Source organism: Peromyscus maniculatus, chromosome 7 (genome assembly GCF_049852395.1).
Source record: "Peromyscus maniculatus bairdii isolate BWxNUB_F1_BW_parent chromosome 7, HU_Pman_BW_mat_3.1, whole genome shotgun sequence".
In the NCBI taxonomy this organism is placed as follows: domain Eukaryota; kingdom Metazoa; phylum Chordata; class Mammalia; order Rodentia; family Cricetidae; genus Peromyscus; species Peromyscus maniculatus.
Window position 1 is genome coordinate 47150269 of NC_134858.1, and position 19351 is coordinate 47169619.

Consider the following 19351-nt stretch of genomic DNA (forward strand, 5'->3'; position numbering starts at 1 on the left):
GCTATAAACTACAAAATAAGCAACTTGTCCCTTGATGGAACTTTCATAAGTTGTAAGTAGAATCTCAATATGGATTACAGAGCTATACAGCTTTATGTTATCTGACGTATATAGTTTTAGATATTTCAGTCTTCTATGCTGTTATTCCTTTGTTTATAAATTAGAGGCTATAACAGTACCTACACATAAGGGTGCCGTACTCAGCACTCGGGAGGCAGAGGCAGGTGGGTCTTCAAATTCAAGGTTAGTCTGGTCTATAGAGTGAGTTCCAGGACAGCCAGGGCTACACTGGGAAACTCTGATTCACCACCCTCCCCCCAAAATTAAATGAGAACTTAGAAAAAACATGTCATATAAAAGTCAACACTATATCAATGTTTCTGTCATTGCTGGGCCCCAAATAACTCAAGGCATCCCACATTTTTAAAAGATAATTTGTGATTCTGAAGCTATATAAATGTACGGTAGAGCCCAAGAACAAGGGTGTGTTGGGGCCTCAAGTAGGTAGGCACTGGTGCCAGAGCAGAGATTTGTTACTGATTGGCCTTTAACAGTCCTCCTTCCTCTGCTTCATGGTCCTTCAGCAGGAAATCCCCTCCCCTGTAGCCAAGTTACCCATCCAGCTGCATGGAAAGAGGGAAACCCCTTCACAACTAGTTCTAGGGGACTGTTGTAGCACGAATCTTAAAAGGTCTTATTAATAAAATCAAACCTGGAGCCAGGAATTGGGTTAAAGCTGGAAGATCAGAGAAGCAGAACAAGCCACGGCTTCCTCATCTCACCAGTTCCTCAGCTGATTCTGTTTCCTCAGACTGGAAGCCTCTGAGTCCTCATCCAAATGAATCTCAGCCGAACTGCTGCTCAAAAGCCTAAAAGCTTAACCAGCTCTAGTTCCTGGTTTTCATGCCTTATATACCTTTCTGCCTTCTGCCATCACTTCCTGGGATTAAAGGCATGACTCACCATGCCTGGTTGTTTCCAGTGTGGCTTTGAACTCACAGAGATCCGGATGGATCTCTGTCTTTGGAATGCTAGGATTAAAGGTGTATGTGCCACCATTTTCTGGCCTCTGTATCTAGTGACTGTTCTGTTCTCTGACCAGATAAGTTTATTAGGGTGCACAATATTTGGGGGAACACAATATCACCACAGACTGTCTCTGACTAGACCTTTAGGGTCATGAACTATCATCCTATCAACCCTGTTCACGAGTGTGTGGCAGGATTATATTGTAGAAAATGCTTGGAGGGTCAAGTATATTCAGCATGTGAGTGATAGTCACTGGGAAGAATGAACCTATCAGCCACCTCAAGGTAGGCCTCCACTAACGCAGTGGCATCTACCTGTATTTCTCTTGTGTTTTGGAAACACACAGTGCCTCACACAGCTGGCTGAGGATAAGTGAGCCAGAATTGAGATGTACACCCAGAATACTAAGATAGCAACTCACCAGGCCTGGTCATTAAAATTGCAGATGAATTAGAGTCAGAGAGATTTCTTAAGCCTGAAGCAATGAGTTGAGACTCTGTCCTGCTTCTTGAACCCCTCTCCCCATCCTTGCTATATGTCAAGATATTGGCCCATGTGAACAGCATGAATGAGCTCAAATAATAATCAGAAATTTTCAGTTCCCAACTGTCTCTTTGTCTACATAGCCAGCAGAGGCCAGTCCCGCCCACTCAGCAAGACCTGACCTCCTCTTTCTCACAATAGATGGTCTATCAGACTAAGGCACTACAGTTTCCTTCTGGTACTGAATGCGTGGGTATCAGCCTGGGGGGAGGGGGCTGGCATCAAGGCAATAGAAAAAAGACACTGGATGGATGTCTAAGCTTAGATCCCCCTTAAGGCTGAACTCAGAAAGTAGGGAAGTGTGGGTATGGGTCACTTAGGACACCGTCTCCTTCACCTTTGGCTTTACACCCCTAGATCGTTTATATTGACAGAGTAAAAGCTCATAGACTTCCTGCCCTTACTCCATTGCCTTTACTATGTAGGGAAGTGGTTCCCAGAGTCACTATCATGGCAGCTGCAAGAAATCTTTGTTCCTGGGCTGTGCCAAATGAGGCCAGACTCTGTAGAAAGACCACACATATATCAGGATGCTTCTAAGCTCCCCTGGTGTTTTCAAAGCGCAGCCCATTAAAGCTCCTACATTAGTATATTCCTGTATACATAACCCCAGCCATCCTTAGCTGACTGGAGAACCTCTTCCACCATGCCTACACACCTGTGCCCTCACTGGCTTGAGACATTCATCGCACAAGCACATCCACTCATGAGCAACTCCTCGGCACGACAGGAATGGTATATGCTCGGAATCAGTGGTTCTCAATCTGTGGGTCATGGCCCCCTCACAGGGGTTGCCTAAGACCATTGGTTACTTAGATTATGATTTATAAAAGTAGCAAAATTGCAGTTGTGAAGTGAATTGGCAATGAAAATAACTTTATGGTTGGGGCTCACCCCAACATGAGGAACTGTATTAAAAGGTCGCAGCGTTAGGAAGGTTGAGAACCCCTGCTCTAACATCTTGCTTATTCCCCTCATTTCCTTGCCATTGTTGGAAACTCTTTTTGTTCCTTCAATTTTGGCTTAAAACTTGGCTTATGATCAGTTTAGCTCTCTTCCCAGCACCCTCATTTGGTGGAGGTGGTTAACTTATGCCACACTTGTGTTGCTCTATAAAAACATTCATCCTAAGGCTTTTGAGAGCAAGGGGGTGGGGATCATTGCTTCTAACAGTGATTTCTGTGTATCTCTTTCTAGAGCACCTAATAAAATGCTGACTGAGTGACATACAGCGTTCCAAAGCCCGAGGAGGGGTGGTGGTTGTTGATAGTTTAGCTGGAGCTTCTGAAGGCTGCTGGATCTCTACTGGCCCTCTTATTCTGGGAATGTTTTATACCAGCTACGAAAAAAGAAATTTCCACGTTCTTTTTCTTCCCTAGAGCTCTTTTTCTTCTGTGTGGGAATGGCAGGTGTTAAAAGAATTACGGCTATGCCTATGGGAAGTTTGGTGGGTGCCCATCCCAGTGACAACTTAATGCTAACAGACATCCCTCCCAGCCCTGAACTTGGTGGCCGGTGCTACATGCCCCTGTACACACTGGTCGCACTGATTAAACACCCCCTAAAGCTCAGCAAGATTATCTGTCCAAGGCAAATGACAGCACCCCCAAGGAGCATGCAGCTTGTCACAGCCAGGTACATGTCAAAACAGGCTTCAAGTGGAGAGGAGCATCAGGTGGGTATTTCTGTCCTTGCCAAGGGACCTTATTCCTCATGCTAATGACAGCAACTGAGGCTAAGTGTTGCCAGTCACTCTGAGGTCAAGTGCATCATTATGATTTAAAGACAGATACAAGGCCAAATTCTTAAGAAGCTTGGGATACAGATGCCAAAGACATAGTCTACCTTTGTCTGTAATCACGATTGTAATAATGGCAGTGTTTTCCCAGTGAACTAGTTGCCAGAATTAGAAGCCAGCTCAAGCCAGCATAAGGGCACAGAGGAGTTGCATTGAAAAGTTGCAGGTTTTTCTTTTAGCAGCCAAAGGAAAGCATAGATCTGGGCCCCTTCGAGTGGCTGAGTACTGCCTAGGTGCTCCAGGTCTCTTTCTAATGGTATCTCCTCTAACTTCTACAGGCGGGTCTCTCCCCCTCCCCCAACTGCCATTTATATTATATAACATTGAGTTCCAAACTACAGCCCCAGCTGCATGGTATGCTTAATTTCTCTCTTACTGCATTTCCAAACTTGTGGAAATGACCCCAAATGTCCTATGTTAGTAATGTGATTCCAGGTGGCCTCCCCTTCCTCACTAAGTTGGACAGTGGGAACTGGGGTGAGAGAACACCTTGTTGGATAGGAACAATATTGCCAGAAAAGGGAGGATGATTAAATCCAGGGAAGATGTTCTAACTAAGATACTGGCATGTATTGTAGTTTATTGATGCAGATCCTAGTAGTTTCTCCAGGTGGGCCTTGGTGTTCTTCTCTTACTGAGATGAAAAGTGTGGAACACCGGGCATGTTAAGATCACAGGACTCTGTTCCCGATAGTGGATGCAAGGAACCTGTGAAACCTTTTCCTCCTGGAAATCCAGCTAGACTATTGCCAAACGTGCTTAATCTCCACTGTCTGCTCCTAGGTGTGTGTGTGTGTGTGTGTGTGTGTGTGTGTGTGTGTGTGTGTGTGTGTGTGTCTGTCTGTCTGTCTGTCTGTCTGTCTGTGTCTGTGTCTCTGTGTGTGTCTGTTCATGTATGTGCACTCACACCTCTGTATTTCTGTGTGTGCATGTCTCTCTGTGTGTGATCTTGTGTATCTGTGTATGTCTGTGACTCTGTCTGTGCTTATGTGGTATATGTCTGTACATGTTTGTATGCATGTGTCTATATGTGTGTGAATGCATCTCTATGTGTGCACATTTGTGAAAGTGTGTCTGTATGTACTTGTGAATGTGTATTTGAATTTGTATATGTATGTACATTTCTATGTACACATATCTATGTGACTGTATGTGCATGCTTGTGTGTGTGTGTGCCTATGTTTGTATGCCTCTGTGGGTCTGCATGCACACTCTTCCATGACTGAGTCCTGAGATTCTGAGCCACTCACTTTTCAGTTGGAAGGGAATGTGCAGCCTGAGCCTGGCAGCCTGAGTCAGCTGGAGCCAGAGGCCTGGCAGCCTTGGACAAAGACTTTCTGTATCAGCCAGGAATGCAGTGACCTCACTGTGGCTTTCCTCTCCTGGCTTGGGTTTATGTTAAGCAGAAGGGAGGGCGAGCTGGGGCCGGAGCTCTGTGCCTGTGCCTTCAGGACTGCCTGGTCACGTACTTCAGTACTCCATACTCCCCCCTCTCCCTTGACAACTGCTGTGGCCTGGAACTATGGCTATGGGTCAGTGCCCTCTGGGAAGAGTGCAGATTCAGCAGAGCTGGAGGTCCCAACTGACCAAGAAGTCAGGAGGCTGGAGCGGCAGGACCAAGGGAGGGCTGGAGATGAAGACTTGGTTTCAGCCTTGCTTTCCCCAGCTGGTTGTGGGGTTCATAGCATCATTTGAGATTTCAGTTGTCAGCAATGTGATGCCCGGGTGATCCTCATGGGACCATAGGCAGAGCTAAGAGACCTGACCTGTCTCTATTCCCATTCTTCCCCTGCCCTGTGATGGAACCCTGGCTTAGAATAGCTGTGGTATTGGAAGTAGTGGTCTTCCTTGGGCACGAACAGGACATAGGTCTAAAGGATGTCCTCTCAGTACACTTTTCTGCTGAAGCTGGAAGGTGTGAGTCGAAATTGTCTTTGCTCTGATTTTTAGAAGGTCATAGAAGGTCATAGAAGGTCATACCCAGGTTACTGCCATCTTTGCGTCTCTGCTATAAAAGATCAACCATCTAGATAATCTTCAACTTTCCTTAGTTGTGATATGCCGTAGATGGCTCAAGAAATCTGGGGTACTCCCACTGTGCATTTCTGCTATGCATCTGTTTCATATAGACCCATTGTCTAGCTTATGATGTTCCAATTGTTATGAAAAGAATATTTGGGGCGTGTGTGTGTGTGTGTGTGTGTGTGTGTGTGTGTGTGTGTGTAGTGTAAGGGAGAGGAGAGGAGGAGGAGGAGGAGGAGGAGGAGAGAGAGAGAGAGAGAGAGAGAGAGAGAGAGAGAGAGAGAGGTAAAGAAGAGTAAGAAGGAGAATAAGAATGGGATTCCTGGAATGTGTCATGCATTAATTGGTTCCTATAAACCAAAGCCATCAACCCTTCTACAGAAAATACAAGGGCGGGTAATAAAGCAGAAATGATGGTAGGGATGGTTTTAAATCCTTCATAGTTCAGGACACAGTCACCCTATTTGATCTCAGAGTTTGACACAAATGTTGGTTGAGAGACCAGCAGCCTATTACCACTCCATCTCTTTGCCAGTTGGGGACATCTGCCTCAGAGATGCAGGCTCATGCCGATCTTTCCACCCTGTGCATGCCATGCCCCTGCCAGTTGTCCTTTATCTTAATCCTACATTGTGGTGATCCTTTCCAAAGAGCTTTTGGCACAAAACCCCATGTAGCATGCATTTGTCATCAACAAGGGAAGTGTGTTTGCACAGGTGACCCCTCCTCATGAGGATTGTGCCTGGTGGGACACCAACACTTTGGGTGAGTGTAGTAACAGATAGACATAATCAACTAGGGGGAGATGTGAACTCAGCTCATGTCTGAAGATGAATTATACCCAGAGACTGAGCTGAAATGTAATTAGTTATGCAGAACATTCTGGTGTCTGGATGGTTAGTGAAGGAAGCAGGAGATGAGACCAGGGTTGTCCTCACTTTAGAGTTCCTTTCTTTTACCGGATTCTGATCGTGGGTCTGTTGCACCCTGCTCTGGCCCCCATCAGGAAGGCCAATTGTGGACTCAGGACTGATAGCAGACGGTGCAGTTTACCCATGGTCACCCTACAGCTGCTCTGTATTAAGGGTGTGTGAGATAGCTGCGCATACCAAACAGGATCCATCTATCATGCCCTCTTCCTCCTCCATGTACCATTTTCCCTCCTGATTGTCAGTACACAGTCCTCCAACACCAGGAGCTCCTCACAAATGACAGTTCCAAATGGAAAAGCCCCCGTGAACTCCCTCCCCCCTTTGCTTAGGCTATCTTTATTGGAGTTTGATGTGGTTGCTCATGCCTGTCATTCCAGAACTCAGGAGGCTGAAGCAGGAGGATTGCTATGAGTTTGAGGCCAGCTTATTTTACAGTGAGTTTCAGGCCAGCCTGGGCTACAGTGTGAGACCTTATTTCTATTTTTTTTTTAAAGATAAAGGGTATTTTTACCTTTAAAATGAAAAGTTTATTATGAAGAACTTTCACATAAAAGCATCACACAGCAAGATTAGCCCTATCTTGTCATTAAAGAGAGAAAGAAATATCATGAAAGAAAGCAGGTAGGAAGGAAAGACAGACAGACAGACAAACAGACAGACAGGTGGTCTTCATTGGTAGTGGGAAGGGATTTTCTGATCTCTAAGGTGTGGCTTAGAACACGGTCTACCTTCTGAGTTTGATGATGCTTCAAGGACTTCCCATTTTATTCAAAAGTCTTTTCCTCTACAGCTGCTCTCCTCACCTCCTTTGAATCAGTCCCCTCCCCCTCCCATCCTAGCTTCCCTACAACATAAACCTGTACTCTGCCTGGAGAGCTTGGGTTAAAAAGCAAATTGCACACCACAAATACACAACTGTTATTTAAAACCCTCATATTTCAGTCACATGAAGAAAGTTATCAGGAAATGTCGTGAATTTCCACCAACAATCAAAGTAAGGTCCACTCTGCACACAAATGGAGTAGAAATTTTGTTTGACTTGAATGAGGGGGTTAGAGTTGCTCATGTCTGCCTGTTACCCAAATGTCCTCAGCAACCTCCTGGGCCTCCCAGATTAAAGAGAGCTGGGTGGGGAGGCATGCTAGCCCATACTGAGCCAGCTGACAGTCTTTGCCTGCTTCTTGCACACATTTCACAATGGCAGCATCAGGACAATTCTTATCTCAGGTCCTCATCACCTTGGAGCTATGGGCACGACTGTTAGGCATATGGCTTCTTGATTGCTTAATTGATCAAAAATATTATTTAAAGCCTAGCAGGGCATCACAGTGAAGGGACTCTCTCTCACTACCTCCCACCCATGTCTTGCTTTTCTTCTTTTCTTGCTACAACTGAGGATGGCTTCTTGTGGATAAAGTAAGGTGCTGGAGAATCCTGATGTAGCAATGTGTCAGACCATGAGTGACAAGGGCTATAACAATAGTGAGAAAACATCTGTGACATACCTTGGGGACAAAGGAGTTAGACAAGAAAACAGGGAGAAAGATGTGACAAGCAACATCAGGAAAAAAAAAAAAAAACTACTGGAGAGTATTGATTCAACCAGGGGCAAAAACATCATTGAGCAGGTAGATGAATTGGCATTGTCTGGGACCTGGAAAGAGACTTTGTTCTGACCACTGCTGCTTCTAGAGAAAGGGGAGCATCCTAATTCTCCTGGAGGGGCGGGGGCTGGTCGTGCAATGGGAGCTTCAGCCTGGTACTTTCTGAAAAGTGCTTTACTTGAAGTGTGGAGGTGGGAAAAGCTGGTTGAGCGGTTGTCTGACGTGAGCATGGGGATACATTGTGATAAAGAGGGGTGGTGTCCCACAGAACAAAATTGACCGGCCCTTGTCATACCACCCTGTGGATAGGATGACTAAAGTTAGATTCTGAATCTCTTATATATACAATCATCTGTATGAATCATGGGAATCCTCCTTGTAGGGAAGCTATTGCAAGTGAGCTTGTTGGTTCTCCGTTTTAGGAAATTTCCCTTCAATCTTTTCTCTACTCTTCTTTTAAAAAAATTTCATTTTATTTTCACAACCAGGGTGACCAGGTATTCCAATGTGCTCAAAATGGCTGTATCTGGCACATGTTGTCCCAACATAGTCATCAATAATATTCTCTTTCATTTTCCTAAGTATTTTGTTTTGGACAACTCACATGTGATCATCCTATCTGAGCCCTCTGTACTTCTTCCTATTACAGAGCTCATTGCTCTGCATAGTAACTGGTTTATACCTGTGTAACCTATGTTAGACGGAATGGCTCCTGATTGCAGGCATCTGTCTTGTTCACTGTTCACTTATCAATTCCTAAGATTGAACTAGACATACCATTGAGGCCCAAACTGTTTATTAGATAGATGGATCAATACCCAGGATCCAGCTTAGAATCCCAGGGGTTTCCTAGCTGCAAATACTTCATTGGGGGCTCTAAGCAAGAAAATAGTTACACAGAGAATGGAGAAATTGACTGATCACACTCCACCCTCCCCACCCTTGGGTAAATCATGCACATTGGCAGAGACTTGCTGTCTGTGCTCCCAGAATGTTGCCTGCATATGAAGCCTAGGTTACAGTCACTACTCAATCTCAGAGCCGCTGTGTGCACATGAACGATTCCCTGGAAACGACACCATCACAAAGGACAGCAGCCTGAAAACAAACAGAAAGGAGAGAGAGGCATTGATGGCTCAGTATCGCTTAGCCAACCACAGACTTTGTGGTCTTGATCAAAACCCTTTGCCTCCAGCCTTTCAAGAGAAAAACCCTTCCAACTGTAATCCGACAATGTTGTGACCTTTCCAATATTCCTTAATAAACTGTAGCCAAGGTCTGTGAGTCATGATTATGATAAAATGGAATGCTTATGCACAGTCTTGTAAAAAAAAAAAGCTAAGAACTAGAAATTGATTTTGAAGTTCTCTGCCTTTGTTTCCTCCCTTGCCCATCATACCTCATGTTCAAATCTATTAAGCAGACTGTATTAGTCTGTTTTTTTTTTATAGCTATGACAAAATATCTGAGGCTGTGTAATAAGTACGAAAAAGAGTTTGTCTGGTTCATAGTTCTGAAGGTTCAAGAATATAACCAATGTTACCTTAGCTACTGTGAGGACTTCCCTGGTCCTAGTGTGGCAGGTGCATGTGCAAGAGGGAGAGACAACATAATGATGAGACAGAAAGAAAGAATGGGTGGAGGGGTCCACATGAGAACTAACTTAACCCTTAGAAAAGCCTGTTTTCCAAAGATTTGCTGTTTTTTGTTTTTTTTTTTAACTAGTCCTTACCTCTTAAAGGTCCCACCATGTCTTGATGTTGCCACACTGTTACAAAACTCCCAACTCCTGGACCCTTGAGAACAAACTCCAACCACATCCAGACCATGACCTAGTCCAGGCTGGGAGGGCTTGCTGTTCCGCAGGCCCTTCTTTGGAGTCCTTCATTCTTTCCTCGAAGATCTATTAGTGAGATCTTAGAATTTCTGATCCTTCAAAGGCCAAGCGAGTATGGGAAGCATTTAGAGACGCTTTTTGTATGCATATGTGTGTGAGTCAGAGTGTGTATGTACCACATGTTTGCTCGTGTCTTCAGATGCCAGAGGAGGATGTTGGATCCCCCAGAACAGGAGTTACAGGCAGTGAGCCACCTGATGTGAGTGCTGGAAGCCAAACCCAGGTTTTCCACAAGAACAGCAAGTGCTCTTAACTGCTGACCCATCTCTCCAGTGCATGGGAAACACTAAGAGTATCCAGTCCCAAGTAGCTAGCCAGACATCTACCCAGGAGAGCGTAGAGCAGAGCAATTGGAGGAAACCACCCTGAATTGTGGTGGAGAAGCAAGCAAAGTGTCACTCAGACATGTGAGGTAAAACAGAGAGGGGAAAATGGCTGCATTAGGTCAACTGAGAAAACTCAGTAAAGTTTGTGAAGCTGGTGAATGCAGAGAGAGAGAGAGAGAGAGAGAGAGAGAGAGAGAGAGAGAGAGAGAGAGAGAGAGAGAGAGAGAGAGAGAGAGAGAGAAGTGTAAAAACTGTGTGCCGGGGAGACCCAAGCAGCATGTTTTTATAGATCTGTGGGTGACAGAAAGGCACAGCTGCTGAGAACAACCTGGACACAAATGGCTGCAAAGGATTCACATGTTGTCACAGCTGGGGTCACTGGAAGTTTAATAGAAGCCCTAAAGATACAGTGGTGTTTTTTCTCCCAGAGGGCTCCTTCAAGGGACAGAATTTCATTTAAAAAATATTTTAAATTTGTTTCATGGGGGAGGGGGATGTATGTGTGTGTGTGCACATGTGCTCATCTCTCTCTCTCTCTCTCTCTGTGTGTGTGTGTGTGTGTGTGTGTGTGTGTGTGTGTGTGTGTGTGTATCTACACTTGCCAGTGTTGGTATGTGTGGAGGCTAAATTTTGATGTTAGGATATCTTTCTCAATCACCCTTTATATCTTGAGACAATCTCTCACAGAATCTAGAGTTCACCATTTCAGCCAGAATGGCTGGATGGTGAGCCTCTGGGATCCTCCTGTCTCTTCCCCCAGCATAAAGGTTTTAGGCAACCCACCACTCATATTTGATATGGATGCTGGGGGTCCAAACGCAGGTCCTCATTCTTGTGCAGCTAGTATTTTACCCACCGAGCTAACTCCCCAGCCCCTCAGAATTTTAGAAGGTCTGATAAGCCCAGGGGAGAAGACCTCAGAAGCTGTGAAAATTGGGTTCTAACATTCCTGGTTACTCTACCTTCTACTAGAGCCAGTGTCAGGAAGATGACTAGTCAGAGCCAAAGAAGTTGCTGAGTAAGGTGCGTGAAGGGTCTTACACCTTTATGAAATATTTTCTAACTACCTGAGAGCAGAGGGCAACAATGGCAAATAGGACCTATGGGTGTCCTTCTTCCAGTATCCCTCATAGCACAGAAGATGAGCATGGACCCTTGGGTGGCAGGGGAATAGATCAAACATTTTCTTTAGGAAACTAGAGAGTCTATGGGAGACTTGGCCAGCTACCAATGAGCTGAAGGCTCATATTCTGAACACTAAGACTAGGTCAATCAATAATGGGACTCTATGTCCTCAATGGCAGTCAGAGTCCATGCAGGTAGTAGCTCTGTCTGTTTTATTCACTATCATGAAGTAGCCTATGCCAAGTGCAGATTCTGGCATGTGTCAGCACCCACCAAACTGTGTCAGAACCAGTGGATGGATGAATTAAATCATCTATGTGAGTCAGACAACTGCCAGATGCCAGGCACAATGCTGGGTTCCAGAGGTAGGACATGTCCCAGTCATCTAGTCACTCAGCCAACATCTGTGCCAACCTGCTGATATTCCTTGAGAATGTTCTCCTGGACCCTGGATTCTTGCACTGCTTATAAACTATCTCACCGTATGTGGGCTATCCTTACCGCACATCAACAGATGGTGGCCTTACCAGGCAGGATTATTTAGAGGCCATCTTCTCCCAACCACCTTCCTTCCCAGCTCCCACTTAATTACCCAGCATGCCTTATGAATAAAGGAGGGGGAGGGATTGCCTTCATCTTGGGAGCATAAATGTTTTCTAAATGATATTGTTACTGCAGCTTCTGAGAGCCTCATAAACATGCCAGGCCTTGGATTTATTATGTAACCATAATCCTGCTTAGCCAGCTGGTGAGGAGCATGGCTCTGGCCCCTTTTTCTCTACTTTGCCACATGCAGAATTGAGCCCAGGGTGAAAGGTTGCAGGATTTGGAGCAATGACTTAATTCAACTTCCTAAAACTAATTCTTCTGGCCAAGCTGGAGAACTATGGCCTATCCCCCTTCTATTGGTTCTCAGACTTAGCCAATCTGTCCTGTCCACTCACTAGCAAATCTCTGAGAAACACTTGGGGAGAAGCAAGTCTCTCTGCAGCAGTCAAGGAACCACAGACACATGGCTGCTTCCTCTACTGCTCTCCTGGAACAGAATAGCCTCCCTAATTGGAGCCAGCTCACAGTGGTCCATATTAGACTAGCCAGAGGTAGCAGCAGCTGGCTCTAGGATTCCTTATTCCTTTGAGTCACTGGTTGCCCACCTGCTTGGCTACTCCTGGTTGTAGCTTTTCTGTGGTGAAGCTGTCCCACACTTAGTTTTTTATCTTTAACTCAAATTCTCTACCATTATGTCCTAATTTGCATTCTATTATTGTGATAAAGATCGTTGCTAAAAGCAACTTGGGGAGAAGAGAGTTCATTTGGCTTATATGTCCTAATCATAGCCTGACACCAAGAAAAGCCACAGCAGGAAGTCAAGCAGGGCAGGAACCCGAAGGCAGGAACTGAAGCAGAGACCATGAGCATGGAGGAAGGCCGCTTAATGGATTTTCCCTCTTGGCTTGCTCAATTTGCCTTTTTTTTTTTTTTTTTTTTTTTTTTTTTTTTTTTTTTTTTTTTTATTCAACCTAGGACTACCTGCCCAAGTGTGGCACCACCTCTAGTGGTCTGGACTCTTCCACTTCAGTCATTAATCAAGACAATACCTCATAGACTTGTCTACAGGCAAATCTGGTAGAGGCATTTTCTCAATCTTGGTTCCCTTTCTGCTGATGATAGCTTGTATCAAGTTGACAGAAAACAAACCAGCACACTTTATAATGACATCCTAGCTTTGAAACAGCACTCCCAGCCAGCCTCTAAGTCTGATCTTATCAAGACCTTTGTCCTCTGTGATTAAGATTCTAACATCTAACATGATCTCCTAACCTTGGTAGGAGATCATGCAGGATAGACTCAGAAGTGCCTGCTCTCTTGATGGACCTTAGATCTTAAAGACTGTTGACTGACATGGAAGCCAACCTGTCATCAGTTTTAGAGCACCCTAAGCTTGTTGTCTATGCAACCAAATGAAAGTCATTCCAAGAAATCTCAGCTATACTGTTCCAGCCTTAAGGCCTTGCTGCATACGGTGACACATTAAAAAGAAAACAAGGCCGGGCGGTGGTGGCGCACGCCTTTAATCCCAGCACTCGGGAGGCAGAGCCAGGCGGATCTCTGTGAGTTCGAGGCCAGCCTGGGCTACCAAGTGAGTTCCAGGAAAGGCGCAAAGCTACACAGAGAAACCCTGTCTCGAAAAACCAAAAAAAAAAAAAAAAAAAAAAAAAAAAAGAAAACAAATCCAGCTCCAGAAGCTTTGAAAAGAAATGCAATTTCTTCCCTAAAGGTTCTTGGGAAGATAACAAAGGAGAGAATATATTATATCCCACAAAGAAAAGAACTCAAAAGCCCTGTTTACTGTTCTGTCTATACAAGGTTCTATGACAACCAGGAGCTACAGTATACAGCCATGCACTACCCAACTCTAGAGGCCACTATTCACATTAATAAGAGTAATGGACACACACACACACACACACACACACACACACACACACACACACGGTATATGGTATAGGAAATTTCTAGAATGTCTTGAAGAAAGGACGGATGGCTTTTGCCACTTTATATAATGATATAGTTAGGTATTGGTTCCTTCTCTCATTCCTGTTTTCCAACTCTTTCCCCTCAACTCTCCAGGCTCTGCTAGATTTCCTGCGTTATTTCTTTTGCACAACCCCCTCACTACCATCTTTAGTTTGGACAATAGTCTATTCCCTCACCGATCCATGAGTTCAACTTTAACTTCTTTTTTTTAAGATGTTTGTGTCTCTTTGCCATTGTCATTACCCTGGGGGTAAGTCTGTAGAAATAAAGACTCCTCACAAAATGACATGAATTCTTTCTTATCAGAGAAACCTGAATGCTAATGTCTTTTTTTGGGGGGGGGGAGTTCGAGACAGGGTTTCTCTGTGTAGCTTTGCGCCTTTCCTGAAACTCTCTTGGTAGCCCAGGCTGGCCTCGAGATCCACCTGGCTGTGCCTCCCGAGTGCTGGGATTAAAGGCGTGCGCCACCGCCACCGCCCGGCTGCTAATGTCATTCTTAAGAAGACTTAAGAACTTGGTAAAGACATGGGAAGAAACTTCACCACTGCAGGAGACCTCTGCCATCTCTCCAACTTGGTGCTTCAGCCAGGCATGGCCAGTGGTTCTAGAAGGTTCCATGGATGGGCTCCCTGGTGCCCTCTATCACCATTGTATCTGCTGAGTGATTTTCTTTTGTTTCTCATGCACCCAAGTCTTGGCCCTGGTGGTAGAAGGCAAGGCCTTGTTCACAGCCACATGGGGAAGGGGACAGCATTAGCTGCCCCCAGCTCCCCTCTGAACAAGATTTCCATATCAGCCGTCTTCTCTCCTGGTGTTTCACCCAAAATGTGGAGTGAGAAGAAACCCCCTTAAGTAAATGCCCACCCTGGTGCTACTCAGGGAGAGCAGTGACAGTGATGAAGATTAGCATCTTTCATCCAGCCTCTCCCTTTTGAGCAGCATATTGAGTATCTCTCCATGACAGGAGCCCTCCCTAAATTCTTTCTGATTGCAGGAGGATGACGCTTAATCAGCATGCCCTCACTTAGCCACTTCCTTGGCTCCCTGCTGCCCACATGTGGCTCTCCTCTAGGGGGGGCTCTGTCTGCCCAGTCCACGCACTCCTGGCCTGTGGTACATCCCAGCTGCCTGTTCCTCAGTGTAGTTGGTTCTCCTTGTCTGAAGTCAGAGCACCAAGCCATGAAAACAGCAGGGTCCCATCCAGGGGAGCCTCCAGAACAATTGCTACAAGAAGGGGCTCCCTGCCTCACCAGGTTCCTGCCTTCTCTCCTGGTCCAGAGCACCAGAGTCCTCAGCCACATGGCGGCTGCTTTCTCTCCCTCCACTTCCTCTCCCTTCCATGCTCCCAGCTCCCCTGTCTTCTCCCTAAATAACACATCACAATCTAACCAAATCAATCACCTTCTCTCAACATCCTCCCCAGGGGGCCTTTTTGGAGAATGTGGTACAATCTTCCTGTCACTTTATCTTCTGCTGAAACCCAGCAGCGGTGAGCAGCAGTTCCTGTCAGTACTACATTATAAACAATCTATTTGAGGCAGGGCGGAGGAGAAGAAGGAGAAGCCAAAGCGGACACAGTCCCTGCTCCTGGCTCTGTCTCCACACTCTCCCTCACTGGCCACATTCTCAAACTCTGTATCCCCAGATCGGAGAATTCTAGAGTCAGTATTCCAGGCCTAGGTCTGAAGGATTGTCAGGTATATCTGCCCAACACTCTGGGCATTTAGAGATGGAATCATAAAGAAGGAAGGATGGTGGGAATAGAGGCTGGGGCAGAAGAGAAGGTCAGTGCTACAGTTAGAAGCAGAGGATGGAGGAGAGGTCATGATAGACAACGAGGACAGGGATGCTGGCAGGACAGCACTGCTAACGTGGAAGCAGAGGGAGGAGATGGACGGGAGGCTGCAGATGATGGCATAGTGCTCGAGGACCTGGCCGAGAGGTGGCTATTTCATTCTCTGATTGGTTGCTGTAACTGGCCTCAATTTCTATTAAAGGGTGTCCTGTTCTGTTTTGTGTGGCTCTAACAGAGTACCCCAGATTGAGAAAGCAATAAGGAACCAAACTTTACGTGTCTTGTGAGTCTAACCACCAGGAGTTTCAGATCCGTGGATTTGGTGAGGACCTTCTTGCTGTGTTGTCTCATTCTGGAAGGGGAAAGGTGGAAGGTGAGTGTGGTGAGCTCGGCCTATCAGGAACCCCACTCTTCAATAATGGCAGTAATTTATTCATGTGCTCAGACCTCTTACAGCCTTTCACCCCTCAAAGGTTCTACCTCTTGCTATTATTGAACTGGAAATTACATTTTGAACACATAAATTGTAGGGGGATTCATAGCAAGAAGCCAAGAGCATCTGCATTAGATAAGATGTGCCTGTCCCTGGCACGATGCCACTGCCCAATCCCAGGCTTCTGTTGCTTCTGCTCTCCTTGTATTATATGTCTTCTGCTCCCAAGCCATCCACCCCCTGCTGCCATAGAATCCCACCTCAACTTCAGTTCCAAATGCCATGTATACTCAGAGTCCATTAACGGATGCCCACTGGGTAGATTCCTCGTGCCCTCTCTTGATTTTGCCTTGTTTCAATTTTGTACCATCTAGGAGAGGTCTAAAACAAGCCACTGTGCTGTGTTCAATAACCTGAGCAGTTTGGATCCTCTGCCATACTGCCATTATTGAAGAGGCGTGTTTTCTCCCTCTCCCACTCCCTCTCCCCATCCATTTCTCTAACCCCTACCTCACTCCATCTTCCTCTTCCTCCCTCCCAAGCAAGTTTCTCTGATGATCCCTCCTCTATTGCCACAGGATTTGGTTTTTGCCTCTTAATTATTGTTATTTATGTCCCTATCCTGTCATCTTACTACACACCCAGAGGGTCAGGGCCCACATCTGGTTGCTCCCGCTGAGTTCAGAGCCCTACAGAGCTGAGACAATCCATAAATATCATGTAATCTCTTCCCAGCTGGGGACTTCCCTCTGCCATGGGTTAGTAGACAACAAACAGTTCACCTTTCCTTCCACAGGAATGAATAAAGAAGGGAAGGACAAAGAGACATCCACAGGCATCAAAGGCATCTCCAAAGGACAAAAGAAAGAGAAGAGCCAGCTGTTTATTTCTGGATTCCCGAGTTGTTTGTTATCAGCTTCTCTCAGGTACGACATACCCTTCACAGCCTCACCGACAATTACCAAGGAAGCATTCAGCTAATTTCCTCAACTCCAACAGCCTCCAGTGCAGGCTAATTTTAACATCACTCTCAGTTGCTTGTTTAAGGATGCAGGGATGTCGAAGTGACAGGTGCCTGCCTGCTGATGTGTCTGTCTGTCTGTCTCTTGCTGAGGAGGGGAGATCAGGAAATGTGTAGAACTTAAGGACAGGCACTCAACTTCTGTTCTTCACAGCTCATCAGATAGAGCATATTCCTGGTTCATGAAGGGAAAGAGGCCCTAACATGACATGTACTGTCAAAGCTATTATATACTTATAAGTCTCAGGAAAGAGCCAAGAACTTTGGCATTCACTTGCCTGGAGCATTAAATAGGTTAGTGATGCTGCTTGTTGGGGAACAGGCGAGTCCAAGATGTTAACTCGAAGGTAGAGGGTGGCAAGAGCTAAGGGCAAGCTTCAGCTGTCATTAGGAAAATAGCTAAATCTTTCCTGCAAGAAGCCTTGGGGTGAAAAGGCAACCAGGGTGTTTAAGCCCTAGCACCCTACCGGGGAAGAAAGCTTCAGGCTTCATTGCCAGCTGCCCCAAGCTGGCCAGTGTCCATGCAAAGGGCTGCTCCTATCTGTCTAACCTCCATCCTTCATGCTCTGGCTCTAGTGTATGCTTGTTCCGTTCTCAGTAAAGACAAAAGGCTGCTTGTTTGCTCAATTTTTCTGTCTATAAAAATAAATTACCATTAAAGTGGTTATACATCGCGAATCTCTCTCAACTTTGAATAGTGTATGTATTGTAAAAATAAAATGAATACACTAAAAGGAACATTTTAAATATTATTGTACTGTGCCTCCCAATATGCTATTTCTTCTATTTACTTTGCATCATTTATACTTCATAACATCCTTAAGATTCGAATACACAGGCACAGCTCCTTGTGGTTAGGCAACTCTCCAGTGTTTCAGTTTATAAACCATCCTGGGATGGTGTCTCAGAGTTCATGAGCCTACATTTCTACCACACCGCCATGTCTCTCAACATATCTTAAAGACTGCTTTGAGATGACAGGCATTGGCCTCTTACCATTCCAGGCCTCGCCTGATCTTTAGAATTTCTCATTCATCCACTGATTGATCCTGACTATGTGATAGGTACCGCATGAACATGAGTCACTGTGGTTCACTGACTAGTGAGTCCAGTGCATTCTGGTTAGAACTGGACTGGGACTTGCTGACTGGTCCCTTTCCACTTCCTTGTTTCCTCTCTGTAGTTAAACTCTCCCTCATCCCCTTTCCTCTTCTGTCCTCCACATGAGAATCACAGCCATGTGATCCTCAGCAACTGCACTAACCAAAAGGTCAATGTCTAAAAGCTGAATGCCTCTACTTTCCTGTGAGACTTTCAGGAAATTTTTTTTAAGAGTATCAAGTCTCCAAGCCAGAGGCACATGAAGGTTTTCTAAAAAGATTATGGGCATGGAATCAATTTCCACACTGGGAACACCCATGCACATTCTTCCTTAAGATTAATCTACCACAAACATGCTTCTGTTGACAAGCTGTGCTGTAGGATGGCTAACATTATCCTCTTGACAGGATCTAGCATTGTTTAGGAGATGGACTCCTGGGCATGTCTATTACAGAGTTTCTAGACTGAGTTAATTGAGCTAGAAAGGTGGGCCTCAAATGTAGGTAACACCATTCCACAGACTGGGGTTCTGGACTGAATAAAGCTGAGGAAGTAAGCTGAGCACCAGTGCTAATTTCTCTCTTTCAGTTTCTTGACTGAAGACCAGATCAGCTGACCTCCAACTTCTGCTGTCATGTCTTGCCTACGGTGACGGACTGCATCTTAGAACTATGATCCAGAAGAAGCCTCACTCCTTTAAGTTGCCTTTGTCAATTTTTTTTGTAACAACAAATAAATGCTGTTCCTACCTTCCCACCACCTCTTTCCCAGCAGCCTTTTCATTTTAATAAGGAAAACAAATTTCTCTCATCTGTCCTAAACCTTACCATGACATGTGACTTGCACAAAGGCAACAAGTCTCTTGAGCACCAAGAAAAGAAAATTTCAAAATATCAATGTACCAGTCAGGGTATAGACATTTTTAGATATTTAGACCAAAAGGAATTTTACGAAAAGAACTAGATACTTAACCAAAGTACAAGGATGGATGTGAGCACGGGTTCTAGACATGGTCTCTGGGATGACTTCTCAACACTAGAGAGCTAGTCAGGCACTCATTTGAAGTTGAGGCCACCATCATTTCAGAGAGCTTCTGTATATCAGCAAACCGGCCCTTCCAAGTCTTAGAGCTGTGGTTCTCAACCTTCCAAATGCTGCAACTCTTTAATTCCAGTTCCTTATATTGT

General features: G+C 45.3%; 1 long non-coding RNA gene across 1 annotated transcript in view; it reads left to right on the forward strand.

Annotated features, from left to right (window-relative positions):
• The window catches only part of LOC121830834 (uncharacterized), a 33350-nt gene extending 14428 nt beyond the window's left edge, over positions 1–18922 (forward strand). Inside the window, exons 2-4 of the long non-coding RNA XR_013052559.1 lie at positions 15845–15982; positions 16839–16968; positions 18753–18922. This is a non-coding gene — a long non-coding RNA (uncharacterized LOC121830834). The remainder of the gene's footprint in view (positions 1–15844; positions 15983–16838; positions 16969–18752) is intronic.
• The last annotated feature ends 429 nt before the right edge of the window (positions 18923–19351 follow it).